The following is a 13638-nucleotide window of genomic DNA, read 5'->3' as shown; positions in this document are numbered from 1 at the left end:
ATGACTGTTTCCAGGTATGGCCGTTTAGATTTGTGGTTAATGGACATATTCCCCACAACATGGAATGGTTGTTCGCAACGACGTGATGTGCCATTTCTGTTCAATGTGGAAGCAGATTGACTTTTCCGATTTTGAGTGGGCTTGGCTTTAACGAAGTGTTTGACCTTTTTCTTCACTACCTTTGTATCAGAGTCCATAGACAAAGCCCGGGGGCTTGTTTCTTGATCAAGCGGGTCCTGGATAGGGTCTTGAATGAGAGCGGGAGAAATTAGAATTTTAACGTCCTTGCTATGGGTGTTAATTCCTGCGGACCTGGTGTCCGGTAATTCTCCGTCTAGTCCTTGTGACTTATCTTTTACCATTTTCTCAAATTGTTCTTGCTTTAGTTCTTCCCGTAGTGGAACTTCTGGAGAACATTGGTCTACATTTTGTTTGTCCTTCACCCCTCTGTTACCCTTGTGCTCTGACACTTTGTGTGGGTTGGGTGCAGGAACGTAGTGAACAGGTCGATTGTAGCGGTAGTCATGTTGATGGCGACGTACTTTACAGTTATTTCGACAGCGGAGGTTATTGGAATGATGGTTTCATGGTAGAAACTGTTGTTGTGCTTCATCTCTCAACGCTCCAATACGTGATAATGCACCCTCTGACTGGAGTGAGTGCTCCTGGTCGAACTTCAAAACCGAGTGGTCAGGGCTCTTAACTTTTGATGCCTCAAAAGCTGTGCTTGCAAGCTCTCTGAGTGGGCGGCAGGCCAACGTGGGCAGCAGGACCCAGGTAGGTAATGAAGGTAGGATACATGTTCGAAAGTAAGATTTGTTTAAAAGGTAACCGGTCTTCCATGCCTGTTTCAGTGAGTAGGCCAAAGTAAGCTGAACGAAACCTATGATAGTAAACTTGTGGGTGTTCGTTCCGAGCTTGTTTTACGGTGTTAGCCAGTGAGCTATCGTGTTTGCGAGTCGCAAAACCACTGAATTCTAATTTCAAAGCTGTGGCAAGTTTAGCGTAGTCATTTAGCATGTGCTGCTGTTGTAGACAAATGACCCTTGTCATGTGTCTATTCAATATTCGTTTCAAAAGGTAAACCCTGTCAGAACCTGTAGCATTCGGGTAGCCATCCAACGCGTCCTCTATGTCCTGCCGATGTATAGAAAATCCAGCTAGATTTATATTTATCATGTCCTTGTTCAGCACGACTCAGAGAAACATAGGATATTACAGTTCTTCAGATCACATTGACAGGATAGTATCGAATCGAGCTCATACAGTTTATTCTCCAATGATTCTCCACGTTCGCCAATAGAACAGAGGGTAGCTGTGATTTATCCACTCTCTGACATAGTCTCGTCAGGTATCCAGAACATGTGACTTGGGCTGAAGCCAAACCCTTCCAGTGCCTCTCACTTCATAACGCAGTCTCCTCCAAGTGTTGAGGATTTCGGCTTGGTCCATGATAATCAATATATATTGCCTCCGACTCATTGAAGTAGAAGTCCTCATCCAAATGGAGGTTAGTGATAGCTGTTCCAATATCCAGAAGCCATTTTCGGCCATAGGAAATGACAGCAGAAGCAATAGGTACAAAAAAAGTTAAGATCAGCGCCAAAAAAATACACAAAATAGCACAATTGGTCAAGAGCCCCAGACTGAAGGTTTTTAAAGAGCAGTTAAGGCGAGACCACTGGTCCTTATTGTGTATCTCTGTGGTCAGGGCCCTTCACCCTCAGAAGAGCAGACATCAGTTCCTAGCCCAGGGTCTCATCTCCATAACCACAGCCCTAATGACGGTCTTTAATGGGCCTACTGCTGGCCCTAAATGCTATCTTAGCTCTGGTCAAGTGGGGGTGTTAAGTACCAAAGAGGGAGAGATGAGTTAATTGTTTAATGTAACTAGTCCCCTCTGGCCTGACCTCTGATCTCTATGATAACCTGTCTGAAGGAGGTGATTGGCTCTGGGTGCAGCTAGGCTCTGTCCAATGGTCATTAGGTCTTTATTGGCCATACCGGGACAGGAACTGGTACAGGAACTGGAACAAAACGGTTGATATGTGTGTATAAGTGGTCACTACACCAGATTTTTGACTTTGATACAGATACAAGGTTTAGTATCCCGATTCTCGATACCATCACAATTCTCAATACAACAATTATACCAAAATGATACCACGGCAAAAAAGGCATACAGTAAAACTTCAATTAAACGCAGTCTCAAATAGCTGCCTGTCCCTTTTAATAGCTGGGCACTGGCACACATTTCAGAAATAAACGCCTGTTTCAAATAAACGCTGGGTCTAAATGAATTGTTTTTGAGGTTACCATTAATTCCCATGAACTGTTTACGAGGTTTAATGTTTGATTTGTTACATTAAATAATTCAGTAATGATGCTAAAAAAAATTATGCTAATCATACATTTTTATCGCCAGTAAGAAACTACTAGCCATTGGCTGCTAACAGCTGAGAACTGCTAGCTAACAGGCAAGTACAAAGAATAGTCAACAACTTTGGGAGTACAGAACGCAACAAATGGCAGATCACCCTCTAGTGGCGAAAGTAAGGACTACAGAAAATACACAGACAGCGTGGAATATTTATTATCAAGGATTATTATAAAACGATTTAAACAAATCCAGCATACTTAAACAAAATAAATGTGACACAATGTGTAAATGATAACACATTAGTGCATGAAATTAAGAAATTGATTAAAATGCTGTAAGTGAATGCTGGAATTAAACAATTAAACATGCAAATGAGCAAAAGCTATGCGCATTAAGGAAATAGACCCCGGTCTGAAATAGAAGCCTGTTTCTAATAAGCCCCTGTTGTGTTCAGTGATTTAAGCAAATAAACGCATGAGCTATTAATTTAGGTTTTACAGTATTAACCAACTGAATACTTACGTAAATAAGGTATTTCAGTTTTTATTTTTCGCTTCGTCATGTGTAGATTGATGAGGGCATAAAAAATTAAAATAGAATAAGGCTGAAACGTAACAAAATGTGGAAAAGGGGAAGGGGTCTGAACGCTTCCCAAAGGCACTATATATCACGGTGGCAACGCATATGAACTAATAGGTTATAGAGCAAACAACGCAATTATCACAACACAGGTTGTAATGCCTTGCAAAAGTATTCAATTCCCTTCACGTTTTTCCTATTTTGTTGCATTACAACCTGTAATTTAAATAGATTTTTATTTGGATTTCATGTGATGGACATACACAAAATAGTCAAAATTGGTCAAGTGAAATAAATTACTTGTTTCAAAAAATGCACAACAAAATGTAATGGAGAAGTGTTGCCTGCATATGTATTCACCCCTTTGCTATGATGCCCCTAAATAAGACCTGGTGCAACTAATTACCTTCATAAGTTACATAATTAGTTAAATAAAGTCCACCTGTGTGCAATCTAAGTGCCACATGATCTGTCACATGATCTCACTATATATATACACCCGTTCTGAAAGGCCCCAGAGTCTGCAACACCAATTAAGAAGGGGCACAACCAAGCAAGCAGCAGTATGAAGACCAAGGAGCTCTCCAAACAGGTCAGGGACAAAGTTGTGGAGAAGTACAGATCAGGGTTGGGTTATATCGGAAACTTTGGACATCCCACGGAGCACCATTAAATCCATTATTAAAAACTTTAAAGAATATGGCACCACAACAAACCTGCCAAGAGATGGCTGCCCACCAAAACGCACAGACCAGGCAAGGAGGGCATTAATCAGAGAGGCAACAAAGAGACCGAAGATAACCCTGAAGGAGCTGCAAAGCTCCACAGCAGAGATTGGAGTATATGTCCATTGACCACTTTAAGATGTACACTCCACAGAGCTGGGCTTTATGGAAGAGTGGACAGAAAAAAAGCCATTGCTTAAAGAAAGAAATAAGCAAATACTTTTGGTGTTTGCCAAAAGGCATGTGGGAGACTCCCCAAACATATTGAAGATGGTACTCTGGTCAGATGGGACTAAAATTGAGCTTTTTGGCCATTAAGGAAAATGCTATGTCTGGCGCAAACCCAACACCTCTCATCACCCCGAGAACACTTCACACAGTGAAGCATGACGGTGGCAGTATCATGCTGTGGGGATGTTTTTCACCGACAGGGACTGGGAAAATGGTCAGAATTGAAGGAATGATGGATGGGGCTAAATACAGGGAAATTCTTGAGGGAAACCTGTTTCAGTCTTCCAGAGATTTGAGACTGGGACGGAGGTTCACCTTCCAGCAGGACAATGACCCTCAGCATACTGCTAAAGCAACACTTGAATGGTTTAAGGGGAAACATTTAAATGTCTTGGAATGGCCTAGTCAAAGCCCAGACCTCAATTCATTTGAAAATCTGTGGTATGACTTAAAGATTGCTGTACACCAGCGGAACCCATTCAACTTGAAGTTTTCCAGTGGCTAGATGTGCCAAGCTTATAGAGACATACCCCAAGAGACTTGCAGCTGTAATTTCTGCAAAAGGTGGCTCTACATATTATTGACTTTAGGGGGGGTGAATAGTTATTCATGCTCAAGTTTACAGTTTTTATTGTCTTATTTCTTGTTTGTTTCACAAGAAAAAATATGTTGCATCTTCAAAATGGTGGGCATGTTGTGTAAATCTAATGACATAACCCTCCCCCCCAAAAGAAAATCTATTTTAATTCCAGGTTGTAATGCAACATTTGAAAAATGCCAAGGGGGTGAATAATTTCTCAAGCCACTGTATATGTTTTGTGCTTCAAGACATTCATTCTGTAATAGAGTTGGTACATTCAGAAAGCTTGAACTGTGCCATTCACAGCCTCTCCTCTTCTCTCCCCTCCACTTTGCTTCACTCCGCTCCTCTCTGCTCTCCTGTTCTGATGAGAATGAATGTACTCTGACATCCCCCGGGGACTCCCCCACTACCCCCAACACCACCCCTAATGAAGAAATACAGCCTGGCCAAAAACACAGAGGGAGAGAGCTAAGAAAAAGAGGAGGATTGAGGGAGAGAGAGGGAGGAGTACAAAGAGAAAGGACAAGAGGAGGGGAGAAAGAAGCAGTACAGGGAGGGAGAGATTGTAAGATATAGAGATGGGGAGAGAGAGAAAGACAAGAGAGAAAAGAGATGGAGAACAGGGCTACATAGAGGGAAATAGAGGGAGGTATAAAGAGAAGGCGAGAGAAAAGGGAAGAGAAAGGGACAGGTTCTCTCTCAGTATGGATCCCTGGTCCCAGACATCTCCTGACTTATGGGTTAATCTGCCTCTACCATTAAGCACCATCACACTCTGATCACAGAGCAAAGGACAGGTCACTCAACACTACTACTGGTCTGGTCCCCATTCCTCCACTTCAGAAGAGGCTGTGGGTGCAGGAGAGCTGGGGAAGCAGGGGGGTGCTTGGGCAAGGGTTAAGTGGATGGGGGGGGGGGCATGTGGTGTGTGGAACAGGAGACCCCGGCTTGGTGGGTTGGAGGAGTTGCTGGGGATGGAGTATTAGGAGGGGGTCTGAGGAGACAGGAGGTGGGCAGGGGATAAGGGGGTAAGGGAAGGTTGTGGAAGGGTTTGGCTGCAGCCCAAGTCACATGGCCTGGATGGCCATACCCTGCCCCAGGGCAGCCAGGGGCAATGACAGCCCTAAAACTCCCCTAGGACCAGCAATACACCCTGTGCACAAACGTAAACACACACAGAATATGAGCATGGCTGCAAGAACAGAACGTGACCCCAAGACTGCAACAGAGTGACGACACACACGCCCTAAACGCTGACCACCACAGAATAAGTATTACAAAGTCTCTTGTGGAGCAATGTCATCCACACACATCGCATGGACGTACGTGCCCATATGGTGTCCGACAGAGGCCCATGGTCAGGATGTCCTGTGTGACTGTCGGTATGAAAGTGTGTGAGTAGGTGACTCAAACTAATACCAACTGTGGCTCGGTCTCAAATAGCCTTGCATTGTGGGTAGCTCAGGTTACACATCCTCTGTTTTCACTTATCCTTTTCTAATCTCCTCTGACACACACACACTAAGACAGACAGACCGTATCAGAGCACTAAGAGCAGAGGGAAGACAGACAGACAGTATCAGAGCACTAAGAGCAGAGGGAAGACAGACAGACAGACAGACAGACAGACAGACAGACAGACAGACAGACAGACAGACAGACAGACAGACAGACAGACAGACAGACAGACAGACAGTATCAGAGCACTAAGAGCAGAGGGAAGACAGACAGACAGTATCAGAGCACTAAGAGCAGAGGGAAGACAGACAGACAGTATCAGAACACTAAGAGCAGAGGGAAGACAGACAGACAGTATCAAAGCACTAAGAGCAGAGGGAAGACAGACAGACAGTATCAGAGCACTAAGAGCAGAGGGAAGACAGACAGACAGTATCAGAACACTAAGAGCAGAGTATCAGGACAGACAGACAGACAGACAGACAGTATCAGAGCACTAAGAGCAGAGGGAAGACAGACAGACAGTATCAGAGCACTAAGAGCAGAGAGAAGACAGACAGTATCAGAGCACTAAGAGCAGAGGGAAGACAGACAGACAGTATCAGAGCACTAAGAGCAGAGGAAGACAGACAGACAGACAGCACTAAGAGCAGAGCAGACAGACAGTATCAGAAGACAGACAGACAGCACAGACAGAGCAGACAGAGAAGAAGACAGACAGTATCAGAGAAGACAGACAGACAGACAGTATCAGAGCACTAAGAGCAGAGGGAAGACAGACAGACAGTATCAGAGCACTAAGAGCAGAGGGAAGACAGACAGACAGTATCAGAGCACTAAGAGCAGAGGGAAGACAGACAGACAGTATCAGAGCACTAAGAGCAGATGGAAGACAGACAGACAGTATCAGAGCACTAAGAGCAGAGGGAAGACAGACAGACAGTATCAGAGCACTAAGAGCAGAGGGAAGACAGACAGACAGTATCAGAGCACTAAGAGCAGAGGGAAGACAGACAGACAGACAGTATCAGAGCACTAAGAGCAGAGGGAAGACAGACAGACAGTATCAGAGCACTAAGAGCAGAGGGAAGACAGACAGACAGTATCAGAGCACTAAGAGCAGAGGGAAGACAGACAGACAGACAGACAGACAGACAGACAGACAGACAGACAGACAGTATCAGAGCACTAAGAGCAGAGGGAAGACAGACAGACAGTATCAGAGCACTAAGAGCAGAGGGAAGACAGACAGACAGTATCAGAGCACTAAGAGCAGAGGGAAGACAGACAGACAGTATCAGAGCACTAAGAGCAGAGGGAAGACAGACAGACAGTATCAGACAGACACTAAGAGCAGAGGGAAGACAGACAGACAGTATCAGAGCACTAAGAGCAGAGGGAAGACAGACAGACAGTATCAGAGACACTAAGAGCAGAGGGAAGACAGACAGACAGTATCAGAGCACTAAGAGCAGAGGGAAGACAGACAGACAGTATCAGAGCACTAAGAGCAGAGGGAAGACAGACAGACAGTATCAGAGCACTAAGAGCAGAGGGAAGACAGACAGACAGTATCAGAGCACTAAGAGCAGAGGGAAGACAGACAGACAGTATCAGAGCACTAAGAGCAGAGGGAAGACAGACAGACAGTATCAGAGCACTAAGAGCAGAGAAGACAGACAGACAGTATCAGAGCACTAAGAGCAGAGGGAAGACAGACAGACAGTATCAGAGCACTAAGAGCAGAGGGAAGACAGACAGACAGTATCAGAGCACTACGAGCAGAGGGAAGACAGACAGACAGTATCAGAGCACTAAGAGCAGAGGGAAGACAGACAGACAGACAGACAGACAGTATCAGAGCACTAAGAGCAGAGGGAAGAAAGACAGACAGTATCAGAGCACTAAGAGCAGAGGGAAGACAGACAGACAGTATCAGAGCACTAAGAGCAGAGGGAAGACAGACAGACAGTATCAGAGCACTAAGAGCAGAGGGAAGACAGACAGACAGTATCAGAGCACTAAGAGCAGAGGGAAGACAGACAGACAGTATCAGAGCACTAAGAGCTAAGAGCAGGGAAGACAGACAGACAGGACAGACAGACAGACAGACAGACAGACAGTATCAGAGCACAGAGCAGAGGGAAGACAGACAGACAGTATCAGAGCACTAAGAGCAGAGGGAAGACAGACAGACAGTATAAGAGCAGAGGGAAGACAGACAGACAGTATCAGAGCACTAAGAGCAGAGGGAAGACAGACAGACAGTATCAGAGACAGTATCAGACACACTAAGAGCAGAGGGAAGACAGACAGACAGTATCAGAGCACTAAGAGCAGAGGGAAGACAGACAGACAGTATCAGAGCACTAAGAGCAGAGGGAAGACAGACAGACAGTATCAGAGCACTAAGAGCAGAGGGAAGACAGACAGACAGTATCAGAGCACTAAGAGCAGAGGGAAGACAGACAGACAGTATCAGAGCACTAAGAGCAGAGGGAAGACAGACAGACAGTATCAGAGCACTAAGAGCAGAGGGAAGACAGACAGACAGTATCAGAGCACTAAGAGCAGAGGGAAGACAGACAGACAGTATCAGAGCACTAAGAGCAGAGGGAAGACAGACAGACAGTATCAGAGCACTACGAGCAGAGGGAAGACAGACAGACAGTATCAGAGCACTACGAGCAGAGGGAAGACAGACAGACAGTATCAGAGCACTAAGAGCAGAGGGTATAAAGCCAAATGAAAGTGTTATTAAGAGCAGAGGGCAACAGACAGTATGTGTATCAGAGTAAGAGCAGAGGGAAGACAGACAGACAGTGTAAGCAGAGGGAAGACAGCCAAAGTATCAGAGTGTTATTAGGGCAACGACTGTGTGTGTGTAATGACAGCAACATCGGGGGAGATAAAACCCTAAGGGTAGGAGAATAATGACTGATATGCACAGACCTCAAATGACAGACTTCATTATGTCTAACTCATCTGGGCATGTACTATACTGTTCTCAAGCGTGAGGGAGTTAACTGCTCTGAAAAAAAACACTAATGATCTTAGTTTTTTTAAGCGCAATTTTGAAAACAGGGCCCGGTTTGTCAAAACACAACACACAATTAGCACAACCCTACACCAAAGTAGCACAACACTTCAGATCATTTGCAAAATGGAACACTTTTGTCAAAATTATACACGACTTCATAAAAATAATATTTTGTTACCATACGAAACACACACATTTCAAATGACTTCAATCTTTTCGAACCAGTTACACACTAATGTTGCTAATCTAAAACACTTTTAGAAAGTCTAATTGTCAGTGATTAGAGTACAGTAAATTAAGTGCACAGAGAAAGTGCAACTATACAAACACTACACAAGACCAATGCTGCAGACTGAGGAAAACATCATTTATTTCTCTCCATATACCCAAATCAGTCAACATGTCAACATGGCCTGAATGAGGGGTACCTGAGCCTGGGGCTGGAGATCGTAAACCTCCATGGCCTGAATGAGGGGTACCTGAGCCTGGGGCTGGAGATCGTAAACCTCCATGGCCTGAATGAGGGGTACCTGAGCCTGGGGCTGGATCGTAAACCTCCATGGCCTGAATGAGGGGTATCTAAACCTCCATGGCCTGAATGAGGGGTACCTGAGCCTGGGGCTGGAGATCGTAAACCTCCATGGCCTGAATGAGGGGTACCTGAGCCTGGGGCTGGAGATCGTAAACCTCCATGGCCTGAATGAGGGGTATCTGAGCCTGGGGCCGGAGATCATAAACCTCCATGGCCTGGGACTGGGGGAGATCGTAAACCTCCATGGCCTGAATGAGGGGTAGCCTGGGGCCTGAGCCTGGGGCTGGAGATCGTAAACCTCCCTGGCCTGAATGAGGGGTACCTGAGCCTGGGGCTGGAGATCGTAAACCTCCATGGCCTGAATGAGGGGTACCTGAGCCTGGGGCTGGAGATCGTAAACCTTCCTGGCCTGAATGAGGGGTACCTGAGCCTGGGGCTGGAGATCGTAAACCTCCATGGCCTGAATGAGGGGTACCTGAGCCTGGGGCTGGAGATCGTAAACCTCCATGGCCTGAATGAGGGGTACCTGAGCCTGGGGCCGGAGATCATAAACCTCCATGGCCTGAATGAGGGGTACCTGAGCCTGGGGCTGGAGATCGTAAACCTCCATGGCCTGAATGAGGGGTACCTGAGCTTGGGGCTGGAGATCGTAAACCTCCATGGCCTGAATGAGGGGTACCTGAGCTTGGGGCTGGAGATCGTAAACCTCCATGGCCTGAATGAGGGGTACCTGAGCCTGGGGCTGGAGATCGTAAACCTCCATGGCCTGAATGAGGGGTACCTGAGCTTGGGGGTAAACCTCCATGGCCTGAATGAGGGGTACCTGAGCCTGGGGCTGGAGATCGTAAACCTCCATGGCCTGAATGAGGGGTACCTGAGCCTGGGGCTGGAGATCGTAAACCTCCATGGCCTGAATGAGGGGTACCTGAGCCTGGGGCTGGAGATCGTAAACCTCCATGGCCTGAATGAGGGGTACCTGAGCCTGGGGCTGGAGATCGTAAACCTCCATGGCCTGAATGAGGGGTACCTGAGCCTGGGGCTGGAGATCGTAAACCTCCATGGCCTGAATGAGGGGTACCTGAGCCTGGGGCTGGAGATCGTAAACCTCCATGGCCTGAATGAGGGGTACCTGAGCCTGGGGCTGGAGATCATAAACCTCCATGGCCTGAATGAGGGGTACCTGAGCCTGGGGCTGGAGATCATAAACCTCCATGGCCTGAATGAGGGGTACCTGAGCCTGGGGCTGGAGATCGTAAACCTTTGGCCACCGCCATGCAGAGAACAACTTCTTACCGACAGGGTTTAGAAAGCCTGGGGCTGGAGAGTATGGTGGAAGGTATAGTACTGTCAACTGTTTGGATGGTGAAGGAAGTACTGTCAACTGTTCTGGACCAAAGCAGAGCGGTGGAATGACACATTGTATTGCATCTGGTGCATTTCTTTACCTGCTGTGGCGATGTGGTGCCATCGGTCCAAGAATGCGAGAATGTGAGGTGTGTTGTAAGGGCCCAATTTGGCATGACGGAGGACAACCCCCTGCTGTGAAATGACAGCGCAAGGGGGGATGTTACCCCCACGTTGCCCTGGGACATTGATTATAGCCCTGTGACCAATGATATTTCTGCCTCTCCTTCTTGCTTTTGTGAGGTTGAACCCTGCCTCATCAATATATATGAATTCATGCAGGATTTGCTCAGCATCCATCTGCAAAACTCCCTAAAATACAGTGAAAGACCAGATTGTGTAGTTCAGGATAAGTCTAGTATACAGTCAATGTAAAACAGTAATGTGTGCAGTATGCAGCATCACAGTGCTAAAGTGTACAATACAAACCTCCACATACTCCTGCCGCAGCCGTTTGACCCGCTCTGAATTCCGCTCAAAAGACACTCGATAAAGTTGTGTCATTTGAACCGGATGTCTCTTCAGGATGTGTGCCAGTGTTGACTGATGGACCTGATGGACATTATTGATAATGGGATGGTCACCGATAATGTTGGCTTGTAGTTCTCTGAGCCTGATAGCATTATTGGCCAAAACCATGTTTATTATCTCTCTCTCTTGTTCTTGCGTGAATATGGGCCCCCTTCCTCCTTGTCGTTCCCGACCCTCAATCCTATGTAGAGAATAATATATGTAACTTACTGTACAATGTCACAGGAAGGGGTATCACAAGTGCTGATATGGTCCAGACAATAAGCAGCTGATTACTGTAACTGTAGACAGATCTTCTTTTACCTGTTTTCCTGTTGAAAAGTCCTTATGACAGATGCCACTGTATATCTGCTAAGATTTGGCTGAACTCTCAATCCAGCCTCCCTCAGCGTCAATCCGTGGTTCACAACATGGTCCACTAGTGTTGCACGAATGTCATTTGATAAGTTTGGTCCTCTTCTTCTTTGTGCACGTTCTCCTCCTGCTTCAGGTCTTCGTCGACCTCTGGCTCGGCCTCTGCCTCCTTCTCCTCCTCTGTCTACTCCTTCTCCTCCTCTGTGTACTCCTTCTCCTCCTCTGTGTACTCCTTCTCCTCCTCTGTCTACTCCTCCTCCTCCTCTGTGTACTCCTTCTCCTCCTCTGTCTCCTCCTTCTCCTCCTCTGTCTACTCCTCCTCCTCCTCTGTCTACTCCTTCTCCTCCTCTGTCTACTCCTTCTCCTCCTCTGTGTACTCCTTCTCCTCCTCTGTGTACTCCTTCTCCTCCTCTGTCTACTCCTCCTCCTCCTCTGTGTACTCCTTCTCCTCCTCTGTCTCCTCCTTCTCCTCCTCTGTCTACTCCTCCTCCTCCTCTGTCTACTCCTCCTCCTCCTCTGTCTACTCCTCCTCCTCCTCTGTGTACTCCTTCTCCTCCTCTGTCTACTCCTCCTCCTCCTCCTCTGTGTACTCCTCCTCCTCCTCTGTGTACTCCTTCTCCTCCTCTGTGTACTCCTTCTCCTCCTCTGTGTAATCCTCCTCCTCCTCTGTGTACTCCTCCTCCTCCTCTGTGTACTCCTTCTCCTCCTCTGTGTTCTCCTCCTCCTCCTCTGTGTACTCCTCCTCCTCCTCTGTGTACTCCTTCTCCTCCTCTGTGTACTCCTTCTCCTCCTCTGTCTACTCCTCCTCCTCCTCTGTGTACTCCTTCTCCTCCTCTGTGTACTCCTCCTCCTCCTCTGTGTACTCCTCCTCCTCCTCTGTGTACTCCTCCTCCTCCTCCTCTGTGTACTCCTTCTCCTCCTCTGTGTACTCCTCCTCCTCTGTCTACTCCTCCTCCTCCTCTGTGTACTCCTTCTCCTCTTCTGTCTACTCCTCCTCCTCCCCTGTGTACTCCTCCTCCTCTGTGTACTCCTTCTCCTCCTCTGTGTACTCCTTCTCCTCCTCTGTCTACTCCTCCTCCTCCTCTGTGTACTCCTCCTCCTCTGTGTACTCCTTCTCCTCCTCTGTGTACTCCTTCTCCTCCTCTGTGTACTCCCCTTCTCCTCTGTGTACTCCTCCTCCTCCTCTGTGTACTCCTCCTCCTCCTCTGTGTACTCCTCCTCCTCTGTGTACTCCTTCTCCTCCTCTGTGTACTCCTCCTCCTCCTCTGTCTACTCCTCCTCCTCCTCTGTGTACTCCTTCTCCTCCTCTTTCTACTCCTCCTCCTCCTCTGTGTACTCCTCCTCCTCTGTGTGCTCCTTCTCCTCCTCTGTGTACTCCTTCTCCTCCTCTGTCTACTCCTCCTCCTCCTCTGTGTACTCCTCCTCCTCTGTGTACTCCTTCTCCTCCTCTGTGTACTCCTTCTCCTCCTCTTTGTACTCCTCCTCCTCCTCTGTGTACTCCTTCTCCTCCTCTTTGTACTCCTCCTCCTCCTCTGTCTACTCCTTCTCCTCCTCTTTGTACTCCTCCTCCTCTGTCTACTCCTTCTCCTGCTCTTTGTACTCCTCCTCCTCTGTGTACTCCTCCTCCTCCTCTGTGTACTCCTTCTCCTCCTCTGTGTACTCCTTCTCCTCCTCTGTGTACTCCTCCTCCTCCTCTGTGTACTCCTCCTCCTCCTCTGTGTACTCCTTCTCCTCCTCTGTGTACTCCTTTCCTCCTCTGTGTACTCCTTTCCTCCTCTGTGTACTCCTTTCCTCCTCTGTGTACTCCTTCTCCTCCTCTGT

At 47.2% G+C, this 13638-nt stretch overlaps 2 pseudogenes; one reads left to right on the top strand and one right to left on the bottom strand.

The window, feature by feature from the left end:
• LOC135524310 (WW domain-containing oxidoreductase-like) overlaps positions 1-13638 on the bottom strand; it is a 240691-nt pseudogene that overhangs the window by 170603 nt on the left and 56450 nt on the right.
• LOC135525285 (uncharacterized) lies at positions 12222-12773 on the top strand (annotated as a pseudogene).

Source organism: Oncorhynchus masou, chromosome 31 (assembly GCF_036934945.1).
Source record: "Oncorhynchus masou masou isolate Uvic2021 chromosome 31, UVic_Omas_1.1, whole genome shotgun sequence".
NCBI lineage: Eukaryota > Metazoa > Chordata > Actinopteri > Salmoniformes > Salmonidae > Oncorhynchus > Oncorhynchus masou.
The sequence above is the reverse complement of the archived record's forward strand: the minus strand, read 5'-3'. Positions and strand labels throughout refer to the sequence as shown.